General features: G+C 43.1%; 2 protein-coding genes across 9 annotated transcripts in view; one reads left to right on the top strand and one right to left on the bottom strand.

Annotated features, from left to right (window-relative positions):
- The window catches only part of LOC120312323 (shugoshin 2-like), a 49626-nt gene extending 36235 nt beyond the window's left edge, over window positions 1-13391 (bottom strand). For both annotated transcript variants that reach the window (XM_039352896.1, XM_039352897.1), the window contains exon 1: window positions 13212-13391. The gene's annotated coding sequence lies outside the window, so the exon portion shown is untranslated. The remainder of the gene's footprint in view (window positions 1-13211) is intronic.
- A 121-nt stretch (window positions 13392-13512) lies between these two features.
- Window positions 13513-18715, top strand: part of PLEKHM3 (pleckstrin homology domain containing M3) — a 70322-nt gene continuing 65119 nt past the window's right edge. For 3 of the 7 annotated variants that reach the window (XR_005557859.1, XM_039352898.1, XM_039352903.1), the window contains exon 1: window positions 13513-13667. The gene's annotated coding sequence lies outside the window, so the exon portion shown is untranslated. The remainder of the gene's footprint in view (window positions 13668-18715) is intronic. The other 4 variants (XM_039352902.1, XM_039352900.1, XM_039352899.1 and 1 more) reach the window with 4 other exon arrangements.

Here is an 18715-nt window from a genome sequence, read left to right as displayed (position 1 = left end):
GGAAGTTTACTGAATTGGGTGTGACAACTTGAAGTTACCACAAAATGCATTCAGGCAGTGGCATCTAGTTCTCCCTCAACCTTTGCAGAGGAAAAGGTCAACAAGGAAGGAAGCATTGACTTTTATATGCTCCTTACACCTTTTCCTAATGGTTCTTAAGCAACTCTTCCCAACAAAACTGGCTGGTAATGATTGACTCTTAGGATCTATATCATCAAGGAACTCCAGGCATTGTGCAGTTTTCCAATCCACTCAGCTTCTACCCAACTCTGCAGCTAACAAGGGGTCAGTGAATACTACACAATGATCAGCTTCCAAAATTCTGAAACTTGGAGGAGGGAATCCTTTGTCACACATACCAAAAGGCATAACCACCTTGGCCATAGTAAGCATGGCAAGCAGAAAAGATGTAACCTGATCATATCTGAACTCAAAATGCTGTGGTGTGAGCCTTATGGAAAACACTGACCCTATGCAGACCATCATTTGTCACTGTGCATTAAGGAGCTTCATATACTTTGCTTTATTGGAACATGCATTTAAATGGCTTTGATTAGACTTGCATAAATCAGGCTGAAGAAACAGAATCTCCTTTAAGGAAGCGGCTGAGAGGGCATGACAATGAATAAAGAAACAAAGAAATCCCTTCATTCAGCCTGGCTGAGGCCTCCAATGTCTTAATTGCTCCAGTAAGAATGGAAAATTGCACAGGAGACATTAGTGGATAGGGAGCTGTGGATTTATTTTTTAAAAAACTGCAAATGCAAAGGAACAAATATTCAAAGGTCTTCATGGATATAAAGGCTGGATTCATACTGCATGCTAAGCTAAAATGTGGTTTGGTAGTGTGTGCTTTTACATGCACAAATATAGCCAGTGCGGTTTGTAGCCCATGGTTTATCACTAGAAATACTATGACAATTAAGCCAGTTGAAGTTTATTCAATAAGAATCTATCACAGCTTAGTATGTGGTTGAATTCAGTCACTGATTATTTACTGTTAAACTGCTTTTCCAAAATAATCAGATGATCTAGTTTGAATGAAAGAACATAGCAACAGCAATAGCACTTAGACTTATATACTGCTCCATAGTGCTTTACAGCCATCTCTGAGTGGTTTACAGAGTCAGCATATTGCCACCAACAATCTGGGTCCTCATTTTAACAACCTCGGAAGGATGGAAGGCTGAGTCAACCTTGAGCCGGTCAGGAGTGAACATCTGGCTGTGGGCAGAGTTAGCCTGTAATACTGCATTCTAACCACTGTGCCAGTATAGTATAGGTCCATGGTGGCGAACCTATGGCACGCATGCCACAGGTGGCACGCAGAGCCGTCCCTGTGGATACGCGCGCCATCACCCCAGGGGGAGGTGGGGTTGGGCTGTTCCCCTCCCCCATCCACGTGCGCCAGCACGTTCGCTTTCTTTCTCTTTACCGGGAATCAGGAAGCAGCTACAAGAACTGGGCAGGGAGAGGTGAGAAGCCAGAAGCGGCACAGAGAAAGAGGTGTCAAGACGAGCTCAAGGGCCTGGGAGGGAATGGGGAAAAAGATTGCACTTGCCACAATCTCTCTTCTGCTGGCCACTGGGAGGCCTGGAGGCATGGCTTGGCACAACTACACCGGGAAACTCCAGCATCCCGGACTTGCAAGAAGTTTCGGCTCCCCAGGTTTTAGTGCAGGACAGGACGAAACTCAGCAAAGTGTTGAGTTCTCTTTGCAAGGGTTTGTGGTGCCTTTGCGAGAATGGCTGCTCCCCTCTGCCTTCCCGTCTCGCCTTAGCTAAAGGACACTTTGGAATGGGCAGCTGGGAAAGATGATTGAAAGCCCTTCTTAAGATTTTAGGGGGGTGGTGGAGAGGGTGAAGGCGGCGCGGAAAGTTTGGTCAGGACAATCCGTTCTGGGGGTGAGGGGGAAATGGTGGCGGCAAGGCAATCTGTGAGGCAGGTGGGAAAACCTGCAACACATGTTCCACAGCTGCTTTTAGCCGAGCCGCATTGTAGCAGCACTGAGCACAATACGCGAGCCAGAAAGACCTGCGTCATGCTGAAACAGGACATTTGACACCACTTGCCCAATGCCGCTGCCATGAAGCCGTGGAACAAGCTGGGCGGCGGTAAGAAACCAGCAGCCCCACGTGCATCCGACTCAACCCTTGCAGTAAAATTCCACATAGGGTTAGGGTTAGGTCACCATGAACTCAGAGAGCGAAACGGACATCACCAACAAACTCGGAGTGCTTTGGTATGATTATAAGGGCACTGACTTTTCTTGGGTGCCCTATCTATGTTTCCTGGTAAAATACATGGGAAAATCCCATTGTAGGAAAATTTCACTTAGGGTTAGGGCAGTGGTGGCTAATGTTTTAGAGAATGAGTGCCCAAACTGCAACCCAAAACCCACTTATGTACACATGGTGCTGAGTGGGCGTGGCCATCTCGATGTTGGTCCTGGGGAGGGATGCCTGTGGGGGGCGGGCAGGGTTGGGGGAGATCCAGGGGGTCTCTGGTGGGTGGCGCAGTGGGCAGGAGGGCATCTTGCTCATCTGATGGCTTGGGGAGGAAGGGGGCAGCTACACCCCCTCCCAAATGCTGCCGTCTCATGAAAGCAGCATGAAAACTCCAAAAAGCAACAAGGAAAAAAAGTTAAAACAAAAGCGTGTCTCGCAATGGTTTTCTTCCCTGCGGGTGTGAGGGGCATGGCAGGAGGCTCCTGAGCCCCACAGCTCTTCCGAGGGATCAAGCAAGAGAGTGGGGAGGGGTTATGCTGGGTTGTGCCTTCTGCTGCCCGCCTGCATTCTTCTGCTGCAGATCCCGTGGCTCCACTTGCCTGGCAGTGCGGGGGTGTGCTTACGCTCAGGGACGCACATGGGGCTGCTGCCTCACTTGCCGTGCCGCAGCTGGGCTGGGCTGGGCACGGAATCTCCGTGCCGCTTCTTTCCCCACAGACATCGGGAGCGCCCACCCCACCTACCACTCGTCCTGCGGCAGCTGCCACTGTCAGGCACTCTCAAGCCTGTTGCTGGTCAGCCAGGTGCAGTGAGCTTGGGCCTCGGGCAGGTGGATGCCTGAGCGGACTGAGAGGTGGAGGAGCTGGCCAGCCATGGCTGTCACTCCCCTCCCGCCTCCATGTGCCTGATGCCCGAGCTCAGCGCGCCTGGATGGCCAGCAATGTGCTGGAGAGTGTGGGACGGTGGCAGCTGCCGCAAGACGAGGGGTGGGAGAAGGGCGCTCTGTGAGGATTGGGTCGGGGTAGCACGAAAACAGCACTCTGTGAGGGTTGGGTCAGACGCACATGGGGCTGCTGCCTCACTTTCCATGTCGTGCTGGGAGTGGGCTGGGTGCGGAGCCTCCATGCTGCTTCTTCCCCTGAGGACATCGGGAGCGCCCACCCACCTACCTTTCGTCCTGTGGCAGCTGCCGCCGTCCCACACTCTCCAGCCCGTCGATAGCCAGCCGGGCGCACTGAGGTCAGGCCTCGGGCAGATGGAGGCCGGAGTGGAGCGAGAGCCGCAGCTGCCCAGCTTCTCTGTCTCTCGGTCCACTCTGGCCTCCATCTGCTCGAGGCCCAAGCTCAGCACACCCGGCAACAGGCGGGAGAGTGCCAGACAGCGGCAGCTGCCGTAGGACAAGTGGTAGGTGGGGTGGGCGCTCCTGATGTCCGCGGGGGAAGAAGCGGCTAGGAGGCTCTGCGCCCAGTCCAGCCCAGCCACAGCACAGCAAGCAAGGCAGCTGTTATGGTTCTGACTAATGAAACACTTCAAAGAACTTCCAGGCATTATTTTCCTAAAAGTCTTTTATTGAATCAAAATGTCGGCACAGGAACAACGGAGGGATGCTAGGATCTAAGTTCTCTTCCTCTGAACAGTTAAATTATCAGCAAGTTCCCTCCCTAAATTAGCCGTCATATCTCACATTATCTAATTAGTGTGAAGGTCAAATGTTTTCTTCCTCTTTCTTTCCCGGGCTTTACCCCCAACCCCCCTTCTGCTCTGAATTAACCCCATAATTACCAGACAATTCTGCATATTGTCAAAAGCAAGAATATACAATATGTGCATCCCCAAGTGCAAGTGCACCCCCGCCCTGCCAGGCAAGCGGATCTGCGGAATCTGCAGCAGAAGAGCGCAGGCGGGCAGCAGAAGGCACGAGGAGCCCCGATCGCAGCACAGCCCCTCCCCACTCTCCTTCTCCCCCACTCGGAAGAGCTGCAGGGCTCAAGAGCCTCTCCCCATGCCCCTCACATCCCCAGGGAAGAAAACCATCATGAGACACTCTTCTGTTTTAACTTTTTTTCCTTGTCCCTTTTTGGAGTTTTCATGCTGCTTCCGCGAGACAGCAGCATTTGGGAGGGGGTGTAGCTACTCCCTTTCGCCCCAAGCCATCAGCTGAGCAAGACGCCCTCCTGCCCACTGCGCCACTCACCAGACACCCCCGGATCTCCCCCAACCCTGCCTGCCCCCCACAGGCATCCCTCCCCCGGAGCAACATCGAGCTGGCCACACCAACCCTGGCCACGCCCACCCAGTCTGCCACGACAATAGCCACGCCCACCCAGCGATACATAAGTGGGGTTTGGGTTGCAGTTTGGACACTCGGTCTCTAAAAGGTTCACCACCACTGATATAGGTAGTCATCAATTTACAGCCACAATTGAGCCCAACATTTCATTGCTAAGCAAGACGGTTGTTAAGTGAGTTTTGCCCCATTTTATGACATTACCACAGTTGTTAAGTGAATCACTGCAGTTGTTACAGGTAGTCCTCGACTTACAACAGTTCACTTAGTAACTGTTCGAAGTTACAATGGCACTCTTCCTCGTGTCTGAGGTTTTCACTGTTGTGAGCATTTCTGTTGAGGATTGGCAGCGGGGGTGGAGTTGGCGGTGTTTGGTTTTTATTTCACCCCCCCCCCGTCTGCTGGGTGGTTGCAGCAGGTTTTGGTTACTTCACATGACCCTGGGACACTGTGACCATCATAAATATGAATCAGTTGCCAAGCATCTGAATGTAAATCACAAGACCTTGAAGATGCTGCAACATTCCAGCTGATCGGTGCTTCTTCAGGGCTCAGCAGAAGCACCATGATCAGCGCCGAGCTCTAGCTGATGCTGATCCTGGCATTTCCACTGAGCCCTGACAGCCCTGCAGCTCCAGCCATCTCTCACTCAGGCTTGCGGTGCTGCTACCATTCAGCTCATTCCCCACCCCCACTACCAATTTTCTAGGATGGTTGGGTACCACCTGCCAGGTGCCAATGTACCACAGGTAGTACCTGTACCACTGGTTGAAAAGCCCTGATCTAAACAAGACACAGACTATTTGTAAATTTCTTGCTGTTTCGTAGGCCTTGTCTAATGAATTTGCTTACTTAAAATATTTTTAAAACTGAATTTGGACACTAGAGCGCTTGTCATCTGGAAAAACCAAAACTTAAATTTTAATCATAACACCATTCTTCCTCCTTCACTTCAAAAATGGTTCTTGAGCCAACAATAATTAAGGCTGGATGCTGGGACATATAGCGGTAAAGGAGAAATGTGAATAACCAAACAATGTAACTGAAATAAAGAACATCAATAATTTGTCAACACTACCACATGTTGTGCAGTTAAACAAAAGTTGAGAAAGTACAGAGACAAAGCTGCTAAGTCCAAATAACTCTTTCAAAGCTTTATATCCTTTTCCTATTCAATATTTAATTCATTCATCAATTCATAATAGCTTGCAAACAAATACACTGCTGATTAACTATGGCATTCTTTGGCTCTGTTACCTTTTGCTGGGTTTCAAGGAATAAAAGCAGCAGGATGAAAACTTAACACTTTGAATAAAATTTAATGAGCATTTGGCACAATTCTTTTGGATTGTATTATAGAACTCCATGGTGGGTAGGGAGGTATCCATTGGTTTATTTTCTAAAATATTACTTTTTTCCTGGCTGTTCTATAATCCACTAATGAAAGTGCAGCAAAGTACACACACACAAAAATTTTGAAACCAATTGTCTTTAAATCTTCAACCAAGTCAAACAGCCATTCCTAATACTTTGTGCTCTCTTAAACTATAGGAATTTGGTAATGAAAACTGCTGTTGTGTATTTTAATCTATCTGCAATCACTAGGTGCATAGGAAACTATTTTGCTCTGTTAAAAAAACCTTAGCAACAAGCATGGAATGATTTGATTACTGAAAACAAGATGGGCTTTATGAAGAGATTGCCCCATTACTGGGATAGGACGCTTTGATAAACAACCAAAGAACTTGGTTGTTTGCTTGCAGTTGTTTCATTTTATTACTAGATTAGGAAACATCTTCAGTGGTAGAAGGCAGTGGGTTTGCTTTCCATTTATATACAATAGCTGGCCTTGCCGGTGTTGGTGATGGTGTGGTTTTCTCCTTGATATCTCCTTGATTAGGGTATTGTTTTCTACTGGATTGTTTACCTCATGTTAATCCCTGCTTATTTGTCTGCCTCTTGGCTCCTGGAGAGGATGTGTACTGGTTTTTTTGTTTTCTTAACTTTTTTTATTTTTGATTGGTGTGTAAATGTGGTTTGTATCTATGTCTACAGATGGCTGATTTATCCAAATACCAAGTTTCCAGGGATTTCCTAGCATTTTTGGATTTAGTTTGGTCTAGGATGCTCCCAGTTTCCAAGTTGGGTTTGGATGTCTGTTCATGTCTACTGACTGCTCATTGATGTTCATGAATGTGCTCTGCTAGTCTTCTGCCTTTGTTACAATCCTTACACTGTATGTTGGAGATGACTCCTGTGTTTTGCTTCTTAGACTACTGGGTCTTTTGGTTTACTTAAGATGTTTTGGAAAGCTTTAGTTGGTTTGTGTTCTAAGGTGATGCCATGTGCTTGTAATAGTCTGTTGTTTTCTGTTTTTGTGGTATGGCAGTGTTGTTTTTCATAGATTGTGTTGGCTTTGCTGTAGCAGGTTGAGTTTTCAGGTAATTTCGATAAAGTTATTGGAGGATGTATAAGCAGTCCTGTTTCCTTTTTCTGGTGTTCTGGGTTGCTTTACTGTATTTGTGCTCTTCTGAATAATGTTATTACAAAGCTCCTTTTATGGGAGGCAGTGTTGTTATTTGGTAATGGAGTACTTGGTTAGTATGGGTGGTTTTTCACTAGATTTGTACTATTTCCTCTGCTGATGAGGATATCTAAAAAAGGTAGCATGTTATTTTCTTCTTTCCTTTTGAATTTTATTCCCTTGAAGGCATTTGAGAACAGAAACAGACAATGTGAACCTTTACTCACTTCCCTCCCACAGCAAATTGGATCTCCTTGTGCATTTTTCTGCTGCACGTTGAAAGTACTTTTTTTTCTGAATCATAGAAACATAGGGCTAGAATGGACCTTGAATGTCTTCTAGTCCAACCTGCCCAATGCAGGAATCCTCATACCATTTTGGACAAATAGCTTCTCTTAGAAGCTTCCAATGATGGAGTATTCATAACTTCAGGAGGCAGTCTATTCTGTTTCTTAATAGCTCTCTCAGTCAGGAAATTCCTCCTTATTTCAGTGTCTCACACGTCTTCCCTTTGACATTCCTGCATATGCTGGAAGACTGCTATCATGTCTTCCCTAAGCCTTGTTTTCTTTAAGCTAGGGGTAGGCAACCTTGGCTCTTTTATGACTTGTGGACTTCAACTCCCAGAGTTCCTGAGCCAGCCAAGCTGGCTCAGGAATTCTGGGAGTTGAAGTCCATGAGTCATAAAAGAGCCAAGGTTGCCTACCCCTGCTTTAAGCTAACATACCAAGTTCCTTTAACTGCTCTTTGTAGGATTTAGCCTCTTTGTTGCTCTTCTCTTGCACTTGCACTCCTTCTAGTTCCTCAGCATCCCTTTTGCACTGTGGTGACAAAACAGGACAGAGAATTCTACTTCCATGTCTGTTTGTGGTAAAGTGCATTATTTCCTTATAAGCAAGTTCCAGAAGTTCATTGTCTTCTTTCAGAGAAGAACGTCACTTCAACTGATTCAGTACATAGCATTTAGTTCTAATGCCATTTAAACCTCCCTTCTACACTGATTGTTGTAATAGCATGATCAGTGTAACTTCTGCCTTTATATGTCAAAGGTTGTTGGTCTGAAGCCTGGCAGGAAGATTTTGTTTCTGGAGCTTCTTAATTTTGCTTATGCTTGTTCTTAAGAAAAATAAAATAAAAAATTTCACCCTACCAATCTTTTTAACTCAAGTGACTGAAAGAATAGTAAAATAAGGCAATTCCATTATGAAAAATTATGAAAAAATAATTCACAAGGAGATGTAAGAAACTAGGAAACAACAATAGCAGCACTAATGATATAGTTTTGTTTGGGTGTCAGCCTTTGGCTTACAAGGCAAGTTTAATAATTACTATGTTATTAGTGCAGGTTACATGATTAAAGGTGAGTCAAAAAGCCCTTAGAAATAAGGATTTCCTTTTCTTTAAAAAGGTTTTGGTGTACCTGCACGGACATGCATTTTGATAATTTAACTTTATGTATACAATAATTCAAGCGTGTACACACACACACCTCTCTCCCCCTCCCTCCCTCCCTCCCTCTCTCTCTCTCTCTCTCTCTCTCTCTCTCTCTCTCTCTTTCTTTCTTTCTTGGGAGAGAGAGAAAGGGAGAAGAATGTATGTCCAGGAAGATCCAATCATGAGAAGGAAAGCAATTTCTGAAACAGAAAGGTAGGAGAATTGGGAATTGTCCAGTGAGTGAGCACAATAGCTTCTAGTCCAAATTGAATACCTTGAAACAGCTACCAAAATATCTTGTTCTGGACAGGGGTTGTTTTTTTTTTTAAAGTCAGTTTAGAGTCAAGTCAAAAAGAGCACAGAACAGGAGCAATTTAAGTGATATGTGCAAATACGATCTCTAAAATAGATAACAAAGGATAGAATCAGAGGGTTTCTCTTTTGTGAATAAAATTACAACAAATCAGGCTTCTTATATCATGTACAAGATATGACAGAATTACAATTACTCAAGTTTTCTCTTCTATACAACTGTTAAAGATCACAGTCCAGTTATCCTATGGCTGTGTTTGCATACTACACTGAAATGCTAACCCTATTAGAACTATTAGAAATCTATTTGAAATTAACAGAACAGACCAATTCAAACAAATTTTGGAAGAATTGCAACTTGAATTAATGCAGTTTTCAACTGTCAACTCTCCTCTAAACAGCATTCAGTGCCTATAGTATCTGTTTCTCAGGCTGACGCCCCATATCTCCCTGCATTTGTAGACAAGAGTATAGCTTTTCAAAGTATCTACTAGGGAAAAATAGGAAAGGCAAGCTGACAATACTTTCCTGTTGATGGTATCAGTTGTGCAGCTTTATATTTGTTCAAAGTGCTACCCATTTTCAGCAAGAAGCTACCCTCACTGATAATACTTGACTGAACAGTCACTTAACAATAATGTTTATGTGACCAACAATTGTTCAGTCCATAACCTTTAAATGTACACAAAAAGAGCAATGCCATAACACAGAGCTGATTTGAGAAAACTAGCATTGTCTATTTTTCTTATCTTGGTTTGACCCAAGAAAGTTTTCTTTTGAGGTACCATTACAATATATTTTGAGATTAGGCAAATCAAATAAGAATTGCTGGGACTTCTCCCCTCCTGCCCACACACGCACCTTTAGGAAAGATCTTTCACTGAAAACATTTAGACTTGCAGTTTTCCCAAAGGTCATTATGCAGTATGGTAACTCATGGCTTTGCTGTCAGATTTCATAAAGCCATTTCTTCAGACAAGAAGAGGAAAGAGTGGGGGAGTGAGGAAAGGGGGGGGAAATGGGAGCCATTAGTGGACCCCCTCCTCCCCAACTCTGTTAGTGAGCTTTATTAAACCACACAGACAAAGAACAGAGATGGCCTCATTAATGGAGAGCCTCCGATAATTACTCAGCTCTGTCGTTTCTTTGGAGGGCCTGAATGGCCTTTGAATAATGTTTCTCTTGCTGTGGTCACAAACAATGTCGTAGCAGACTGTTCTAAGCAGTGCCAATCCCATTAGCAGAAGAACAGCAGTCCTCTTTCTGTAGAGGTAGATCTTTGTGGTAGCTCTGCAGTGGGAATGAACTATGCCCACTGCCTGAGCGCTTCTCTGAAGCAAAGAAGCGATGCCAGGAAAGCCTTGTTGAAAAAAAACCCAAACAATCTTCGTTTTGAAAAGGACCTGAGCTAAGTGGCTTGGGAAAGATGTAGCCTGCTGGCGTAAGGGCCCACAGATGGGAACAACTCATCCAAAAGATAAATAAAACATAGTTTATACTGAGTGTCAAAGAAAAGCTAAGGGGTTGAGGGTTGAATTCCAGAGGATGGTTTGCTTCTACTTTGAAAGGTTAGTTCTATATTGCTTGTTTTCCCAACTCCATGGAAGTAATTCAGAATAATTTCTAGGGAGACTACAAACAAAAGGTAAAACTAATGTCCAAAGAAATTTGATGTACAGAAAAAATAACCAAATATTCCAGGCTATTTATCTATCTTTCTTTCAAAAACCTATGTGCATTTTATCATCTGCATACTTTCTGCAGAATAAAATCACTCCACTGAAATCAGTCTCTAATAAAGCAGAAATCTGTCCTAAATTACATAACCAGTGCTTCCCTCCCCCATGACCACAATGTCTAGCTGCAAAGGATTTTGCATAGGAGAAGAGAGGAAAAGGAGCTGTCATAAAAGTCTTTGGTTCTGCTTATTTAAAGTGCTTCTAGGAAGCTTATGTAGTTCTCCAATGAACTGGATTTCCTTCTCTAAGAGCAAAGGCTGTTAAATGGAATTGCTAGGAGCTTTTTTTTTTTTTTTTGGTTCTTTGAGGTGATAACTACTAATAGAGCTAGAATCTGGTTCATATAGTTATAGAGCTACCATCCCAATTGTAAACCAGTAAGATTGGACTTATATTGTTTACTTATTAAAAAACATAACATTGTCTTGGGTGCTCCAGTGTATTCTAAATTTGATTGCAAATGTTGGTTGGCCGCAGAGTAAAAAGTGCTGAACTCCAGACTGAACATTCCAAACATTATGTTTGTAAAAAAAAAAAAAAACAGCAAGGAAGCGAGGGCAATATTTCTGCAATTTTTATTGGGAGAAAAAGAAATTCTCCATTGGACTGTCTGTAAACCACTGAGAATATGTGGATGGGGTTGCATACTGCAGACAAACTAGGATATCTCTCCTGTTGAAAGAGCAGGTGGCAGCCATGGCTAGGAGGGCCTTTGTTCAACTTTCTGTTGTGCACAGTTATACCCTTTCTTATATAGGGAGACTCTCCACTCGGTCACTTGTGCCCCGGTCATCTCCCATTTGGACTACTGCAATGCACTCTACATTAGGCTATTCTTGAAAAGGATCCAGAGTTTCAGTTGGTGCAGAGTGTAGCTATGTGAACTACACGGAGTGCCCAAAGAAGGGTACATGTAACACTTTAGCTCCGCAAACTGCACTAAGTGCCAGTTTGCTTCCAGGTCTAATTGAAAGTGTTGATTATGACCTATAAAGCCCTACATGGCATGGGGTCAGGCTACTCACAGAATTGGCTTTGTCTACACATCAGCCTGTGTCACCCAAACAGGACGTTGTAGGGAAGGTATGTTGCAGATCCTATCAGTCAAATAATTCTGACTTGTGGAGTCTAGGAAGAGAGCCTTCTCTGTCATTGTTCCTGCCCTATGGAACATCTTTCCCTTGGAGGTGAGGCAGGCCCCAACTCTCCTGGCCTTCCAAGAAGGGCTCTGCGGCCTTGCATGGAAGCCCAAAGGAGCATGCAATCATGGGGTTGCCTGGTGCCATGAGAACCTTCCCTATGTGTTTGACAACTAATTTTAACAGAGTTAAAATTACCTCCTTGAATATTTTTTGCCTCCTTGAAAATTGTTATAATTTTTAAAATTTTAATTCTAACATTTTAACTTTACATTTTAATTTTTATATAGTTTCATTGTTGATGCTATATTGTATTATTAAGCTTTTATTATTAAGCTCTAATAATCTATTATATATTATAGTACATTATGGCTTTGTATATTGTGTGAATCCAGCAACTATGGTTTATAAAATTGTAGTTAGACAAAATATGGGTTCATGCAAAATGTGAATCCAGTTTTAGACAATCTAGTTCAAATATTTTTGCATCTGAGATAGGGGAGGATATAGCCTATGTTTTACATCATCCAGACATCAGAACTTCTGACAGAGAAAAATCAGCTTCAGCTTTGGAATCTGATAATGCATATGAAGAAAACTAAGGAAACTAAAGCTCCCCTAACATGGTCCCAAGGGTAGAAGACTGTGGCTTAATTGGTCAGAGACAGAGAAATCATTAACATTTTAAAACTGTTTCATACAAGTATTTATAAAAACTGCAGTTGGCAATCAGCATCTGAACAGGACAACACTTTCTCTCACTAACCCCTCTGTACTGCAATTAACATAACAGCTGCATGAAAGGCACAAAATCATCAGTTGAACCCTATTATGGAAGAAAGTGATGAAAGCTTTATTTGTTGAAGTTATTCTTATATGTGTTTTGAACTGTCAAAGTGTGGAACTGTGGCACTAGGGAAGGAAAACAGAAAGAAAAAGAACTAGAATTCCCACCTTAGGGTATGCAGGTTTAAGTCTTACATAAGCATCCGTGCTCTGAATGAAAATGGCACTTCTGATATTAGGATTTTTTCTCTCCCAACTGCAAGGGAAATTTCGTCTTACTGGCATGGCTCCAAAACAACTCTCTTGTCAACAAAGCATGCACCTGTATAGAACTTCAAATTCTATGTTTTTCCGAGGATTGTATGGCATTTATTACACCTGGACAATAATTGTGCCCTTTAGCTTAGGCCACGCCTTTCGGTCAGGGAGAGGAGAATTACCATTCGCTATCAGCATCCCTGATTCTGCTCTCCCTAATGTTCAGAAATATTAGCGCTACTCTGTATTTCTCCTCTTCTATTATACTAATGCAGGGGTAGGCTCTTTTGTGACTCGTGGACTTCAACTCCCAGAATTCCTGAGCCAGCACGGCTCAGCTTGGAAACCTCTCCCTTTCCTCTCAGCATGGCTGGTTCAGGAATTCTGGGAGTTGAAGTCCATGAATCATAAAAGAGCCAAGATTGCCTACCCCTGCAGTAGTGGTTATATCTACATGCTACTGTCGCTATAGGATCTCCATTGCCGCACAACTCCGGACCCTACCGTCAAACAGCGGGGACCAGTTTTCGCTCTCTTTGCTCTCCCTTCAGGGTCCTGCAGATTTTTGCAGCCCTCCTTTTGATTGCAGGAGGAGTCAACATACAGGGTATACCATTCGCACAGGTCTGAAAATACGAGAGATATACGCGGGGTTCGCGGTGAAAACTTCGTCAAGCTCATACCCATCAATCACAGAGTGCTGCGTGGTAGGTTGTTCCCCCCGCGCTGCTTCCGCAGGGAAAGTGGGCGGGCGCCTCCGGAACCTTCTTTCCTGGCTTCCGTTTCCCTCGCTACCGCGGGGAACCCTTAAGGGGAGCACAGGGAGCGTGCGTAAACAAGCAAGCAAAAGAACGCTGAATAATGTGCCGGCGCCTCTTCCCTGTCATTGAGCCAAGGCGAGAAATAAGACCTGGGGAGGAAATACGCCAGAGTTTCCAGCGCGAAGCTTTTAGGAGCCAGGTAAAGGTTCCTCTGTTCATAAGTTCCTGCCTTGCGCCTAAGTGTATATGCTCTGGAAATAGATGTATGTCTGAGAATATGAGCATAAAAACCTTTGGGGTGTCCGAAGGATCCAAAGTTGTGTCTCATTATTGGTATTATATGGGTGTAATTTTCCCCAGTAAATGTCCTTGTTCTGGATTTTATTTTATTTTTTTAAAAAAACTCTAGACATGGCCGAATATGTCCTCTTTGTTTTTGAATCACATAGGGCTCTATAATAACAAGCATTTCGTGGACTTCTGTATGTGTGTGTTTTCCTGCTACTATAAATAGGACAAGAATTGTAGTTTCACTTAGGACAGTTTAACAAAAGAATCAGGGCAATAACGTGAGAAGCACAAAGCTAATATTTGCTTTAATGTTGAAATACATGCAGTGAATAATTTGCATAAACTCCATGTTAAGTTCCTCATACTAGCTGGTTTTGTTGCTTTTATGTTTTCTTTCACAATTTGCAGCCAATACTTCCTCCAAATACCCAAGGTATGGACAAGGTTTTAATACTTGTCCCCATCCCTTGTAAAGTAAACTAACCCTGGAAGTATTGATTATGTCAGAAGCATCCAATAGGGTCTTGGTTAGAATGCCAAAATTTGAACCCAGATCTTTATAGTTTACAGACCAGTTCCATATTTAGCAATACTGTTTAAAATAATCATGGGTATTAAACTTTTTCTTTGGGGTGGGGCAGAGAAATTTAAATGATGAATCAGATAGCAGAATTGTACAATATTTTATAGACTTGTAACTATTACAATATTTCCTTGTAAATATATATTTATGAGAGACCTGGTCTCAAACTTCTTGTCCTGTTCAATAGGAGGAAGTGAAGGGAGGGCAATATTCCAGGTAAATAAAAGTGAGAACACCATGTGTTTCCTGGTCTGCATGTAGCCCACTCTGTCAAAAAAGAATTATTACAGTTTTGCCTGTCTAGCTTTAAAGTTGATTTGGAAATTATCTTTCTATAAGACTGTGTGCATGATTGTAAAATCTGAAATAATTATTAGTTGAATCTATATTACTTTGAATTATCTGCAGTTAGGATTATACAGCATGAAGCACAATGGCAGAATTCACACATGATGTTCAGCCATTTCTTAAGTTTGGGATAGTAAATTTTATGAACGCCAACATTGTACTTTGTGTGGCTTGTAACTTGGTATGATTTGTAAACAGTTATTGTAATTTATTCAATAAAACTAGATTAAATAATCTCTAATTTTACATGTGAAATCAGCTAGTGAGAATTAATTCTGTTTAAAATATATAGAGGCATGTCTTCATCAGCCCAAAGGAAGTATTTCAACAACTTTTGTAATTGTTCCGTTAGTTCTGTATCTTTCACTTTACAGCTATTGTCCTTTCTTCGTGTTTCAGCTACTGGAATCAACTGAGACATAGCTCACAGCTGTCTCATCCTTCCTCTGGCTTAATGACTTCATCTCTGGGAGCATCTGTTACCATTATTATTATATGACTTGCTTTTATTTCTGCTGGAAATAAAGCAATGCTTCAGATTTTCTTTCATGAAATGTGCATAGATACAAGAGCATTTTACTGTTTTTTGGATTGGTGTTGATATATTTCTAGTTTTTAATTCTATTTCTGCAAGTTATCCTGAACATTTAGGAAAATGGGCAGAGTACTGTACACATATTCAAGATATTAAATAATGTTTTATTTGTGTATGTACTCTTAGTTTATGATATGAACACTGTAGAAACCATGAACTGTTTGGAAATGTGGGCAATAACAGGACTAAGCCTGTACAGTGAATGTTTCGTGATCTCAAATCTTTTCTACCAGAAGCCCTTTGAATCTATAAAGCTTAATTCCATCTTCTGCATGGTTCCCACTGCACTCTGTCTTCTAAGGAATATCTTGCCTGCACATAACCTGTGTTACTTTTTGGCATTCTAAAAAAAAGAGAATAATTGAATTCTACATCATCTGCTGTGCCTGTAGCACTGAAGGGCAGCCCTTCTTCCCACTCACTTTTATCTACTTCATTTTGGAACATAGACAATCTCACAAAAAATAGATAATTATTTTTTTAAAGGAACAAAGAATATGAATATATATTTGACTTTAATCACAAGCAAACATTGAGTGAACAAAGGAAGTAAAAAGATGGAATTTTCAGATTGTAGGGTGCATAAAGCTTTGGGTAAACGACTAGATAATGTTGATCTACTCTTAGAGGCAACTCTGCTCTTAAATTCAGAGTTCCATAAAACACAGCTTTATTGAACTTATATGGGGGTATATGAATGCTACAGATAAACGATTAGATTTTAAACACAATTTAAAAAAAGCTGCACAAATGTCTAGTTAATTTTTTTAAATCATTTCAGATCTAAATAAATGTCTCTCTGTCTCAATTCTTCCTGGACCCCTTCTTATAGATCCCTGAAGATTGTAATTAGTTATTTTTAAAGCTGTTGGAGAGAGAACAGAAAGTTCTAAAGTCTACAAAGATTAAAAAAATTACTCTGTAACAGAAAGGGGGCAGTTCAAAGGAGGCTATCTCCCTATGTGTGTGTTCACAAGCCATGCCTCAATCATCTTGATGACATATTAAAACTAAAATGCATTTGCCTGACAATGAATGCAGGGTGGCCTTGCCTGTTCTTTTATAATAGTGCAGACTCCTGCTTAGAGTATGTGTCAAAATCCTCTTCATGCTCTGTGGAATTGTTTATTAAATTCCTCTTCAAAGCCAAATTATTTCCTTCTAACTTAATCACAATATGAGTGATTCATACAGACTTTTTGGCAAAATAATTTTAGTTCCTCAGAGGAGCAATAGTGCAGATCCATAGAAAAGCTTCTTGACTGGGCTGCTGCCATGAAGCTCTTTGTTCCAAGACTACTTGTGCTTCTTATTGGCCTCCTGATGCCAACACTGAGTTCAGCTTTTTTCCTTTGGGATTGCCTCTTTCTGTTTCTATGCTTTTTCGTGGTATCTGAAGCAGAACATCCAGATTCAGCCATATTTTCTTTCCATACAGCATTAAACTTGTGAACTCTTAAGCTTCCTCCTTCTGTTATATATTCAAGATGGACTGTTTAATATTTATTTGTTATGTATAAGTAGGGGTATGGGTCTATACATATGTTGCATATAGTATGTTTGGTGTGTGTCATGTATGTGTTCACTTTGAGAGCGGGCAACTAAATTTCATTTTTGATGTGTGGCATTGTGCCCACAGTAAAAAAAGTGACAATAAAGGTTATCTTATCCATATTTCCTGTAGCAGTAGTAAATGCTCAGCTCCATTTAGTCACCCCAACTCTACCCCAAATTAAGGCATTACAGGGTCGTAAAAGAGGGCTTTCTCCAGCATGATGAATGTAGCATCCACTGGTGGGTAATCTCAGCCTTCCTGTTCAGATGAGACTAAGTCAGAACTTTAGCCACGCCTCCCTTGGGCGGTGCCTTCCCCAGTTTTTGACTTAGTCTCGGCTCAGTGGGATGCAACTTTATTTGGCTCCTCAGTTAGGCTAGTTAAAAAGAGATATATTAGATTTGTGGTAGTAGCATACAATTTAGGATCAGATATTGGTTTGTTTCTATTTGTTTTCTATTTGTTAGCCAAAGCTTTTTGAGTTTAAAGGAGCTCAAAGGCAGCTTAACTGCCTCTTAGCTCCTAAAGGGCTCTTTCAGGCTCTCTCAGGACCGTTTCTCAGCCACGCCAGATTGTCGGGGATTTCAGCAAAGATCAACTGTTTAGCGTTGAAATTGGCGCTTTTATTTGGTGCTCAGGGCTTCCCGGGAGCGCAGCTCGGCTGGGTGGCTTCGTTTTTGTCGATCTCGTGGTCACGAGGTCCCTGCAGGTGCACGAGGCTCCGAGGCTGCGCTACAAATCGCAAGTGGTTTTTTTGCCTTATATTTGAAGGGGAAGGTAGTCCTTGCCAATTTAAGCTCCCTCTGTTCCTTTTTCAGGCTGAACGGCCCAAATAGATCGCTGGAGCGTTCATTAGGGCGCCGCCATTTTGAGTGACCATGAGGCCTCGGGTCGCCATTTTGAAGCACAACAACAGGCGTGGTCGCCATTTTGAAGGCCCTCACATGCCATAGCGGTGTGATTGGGTCTGATTCCACAGGAAATTTAGCCTGCTGTGCCAGGTTTCCAGGGGGGATTTCCCAAGCTCTCCTTGCATATTTCTCTCTTGTTCAGAGAAAATAGCTGAGGAAGGGGGTGCGGCTGCCATTTTGGATTTCACTATTGATCACACATATTCTTCACCCAGTCTATTCCTTTGTACTATCCTCTGAGGGGGTTTTATTAGAATCCACCTGTTCTTATTAGTCCGCGGCGCTGTGCCTGCAGGGCCTTGACAGGCAGTTCTAGGGAATTGTCTGGCTGTTTGCCTTTGCGGTTCATCACAGCACGGGAACCTCCCTCTCTGATAACCAGATCTGCATGTTATTTTTCCCCCATTCCTGGACATCTCCTATCCGGAATATCCAGTGTGCGATGGCAGACAGTGCAACTCCTCAGACATCGCAGGGCTCTGATGTTCCCCCCAGACAAAAAAAGCGCAGATCTTCTGATTTGGACCCGGGGGAAAGAAAAAGGCCAAGACAAAGAACATAGAGCCCTCCAAAGCAGCTGTGCGAGAGGCCTCGAGGAGACATCTGGTGCTGGAGAAGAAGTTCTCCAGAGCTCAAAGGCTCAGGTCCAGTGAGGCTGACTTGGTTCCCCCCGTTTCACTGGACCCATCCCCATTTGGGCCTCATTTAGCGCTTTCTCATAATGCCCCTAGGGCGTGGTCTCCTCGGGGAAACTGAACAGGTTGGTCCCTCCTCCTCCTCCTTCAATCATACAACAGATACCTGAAGCAGCATACCCTTCCACTTCAGCTGGAATTCGTTATTCAGACCAAAGGAGGCACGGTCAGAGCAGTTCCAGGCGTTCATGCATCATGCCTTTGGACAGTTCATGGTCTCATCCATGGGCCAAAGGTCTCCTCAGATACCACCACCTCCGCCCATACCT

Source organism: Crotalus tigris, unplaced genomic scaffold (assembly GCF_016545835.1).
Source record: "Crotalus tigris isolate CLP2741 ecotype Arizona unplaced genomic scaffold, ASM1654583v1 scf7180000018485.2372832, whole genome shotgun sequence".
In the NCBI taxonomy this organism is placed as follows: Eukaryota; Metazoa; Chordata; class Lepidosauria; order Squamata; family Viperidae; genus Crotalus; species Crotalus tigris.
This window is presented reverse-complemented; position numbering and strand designations above follow the sequence as displayed.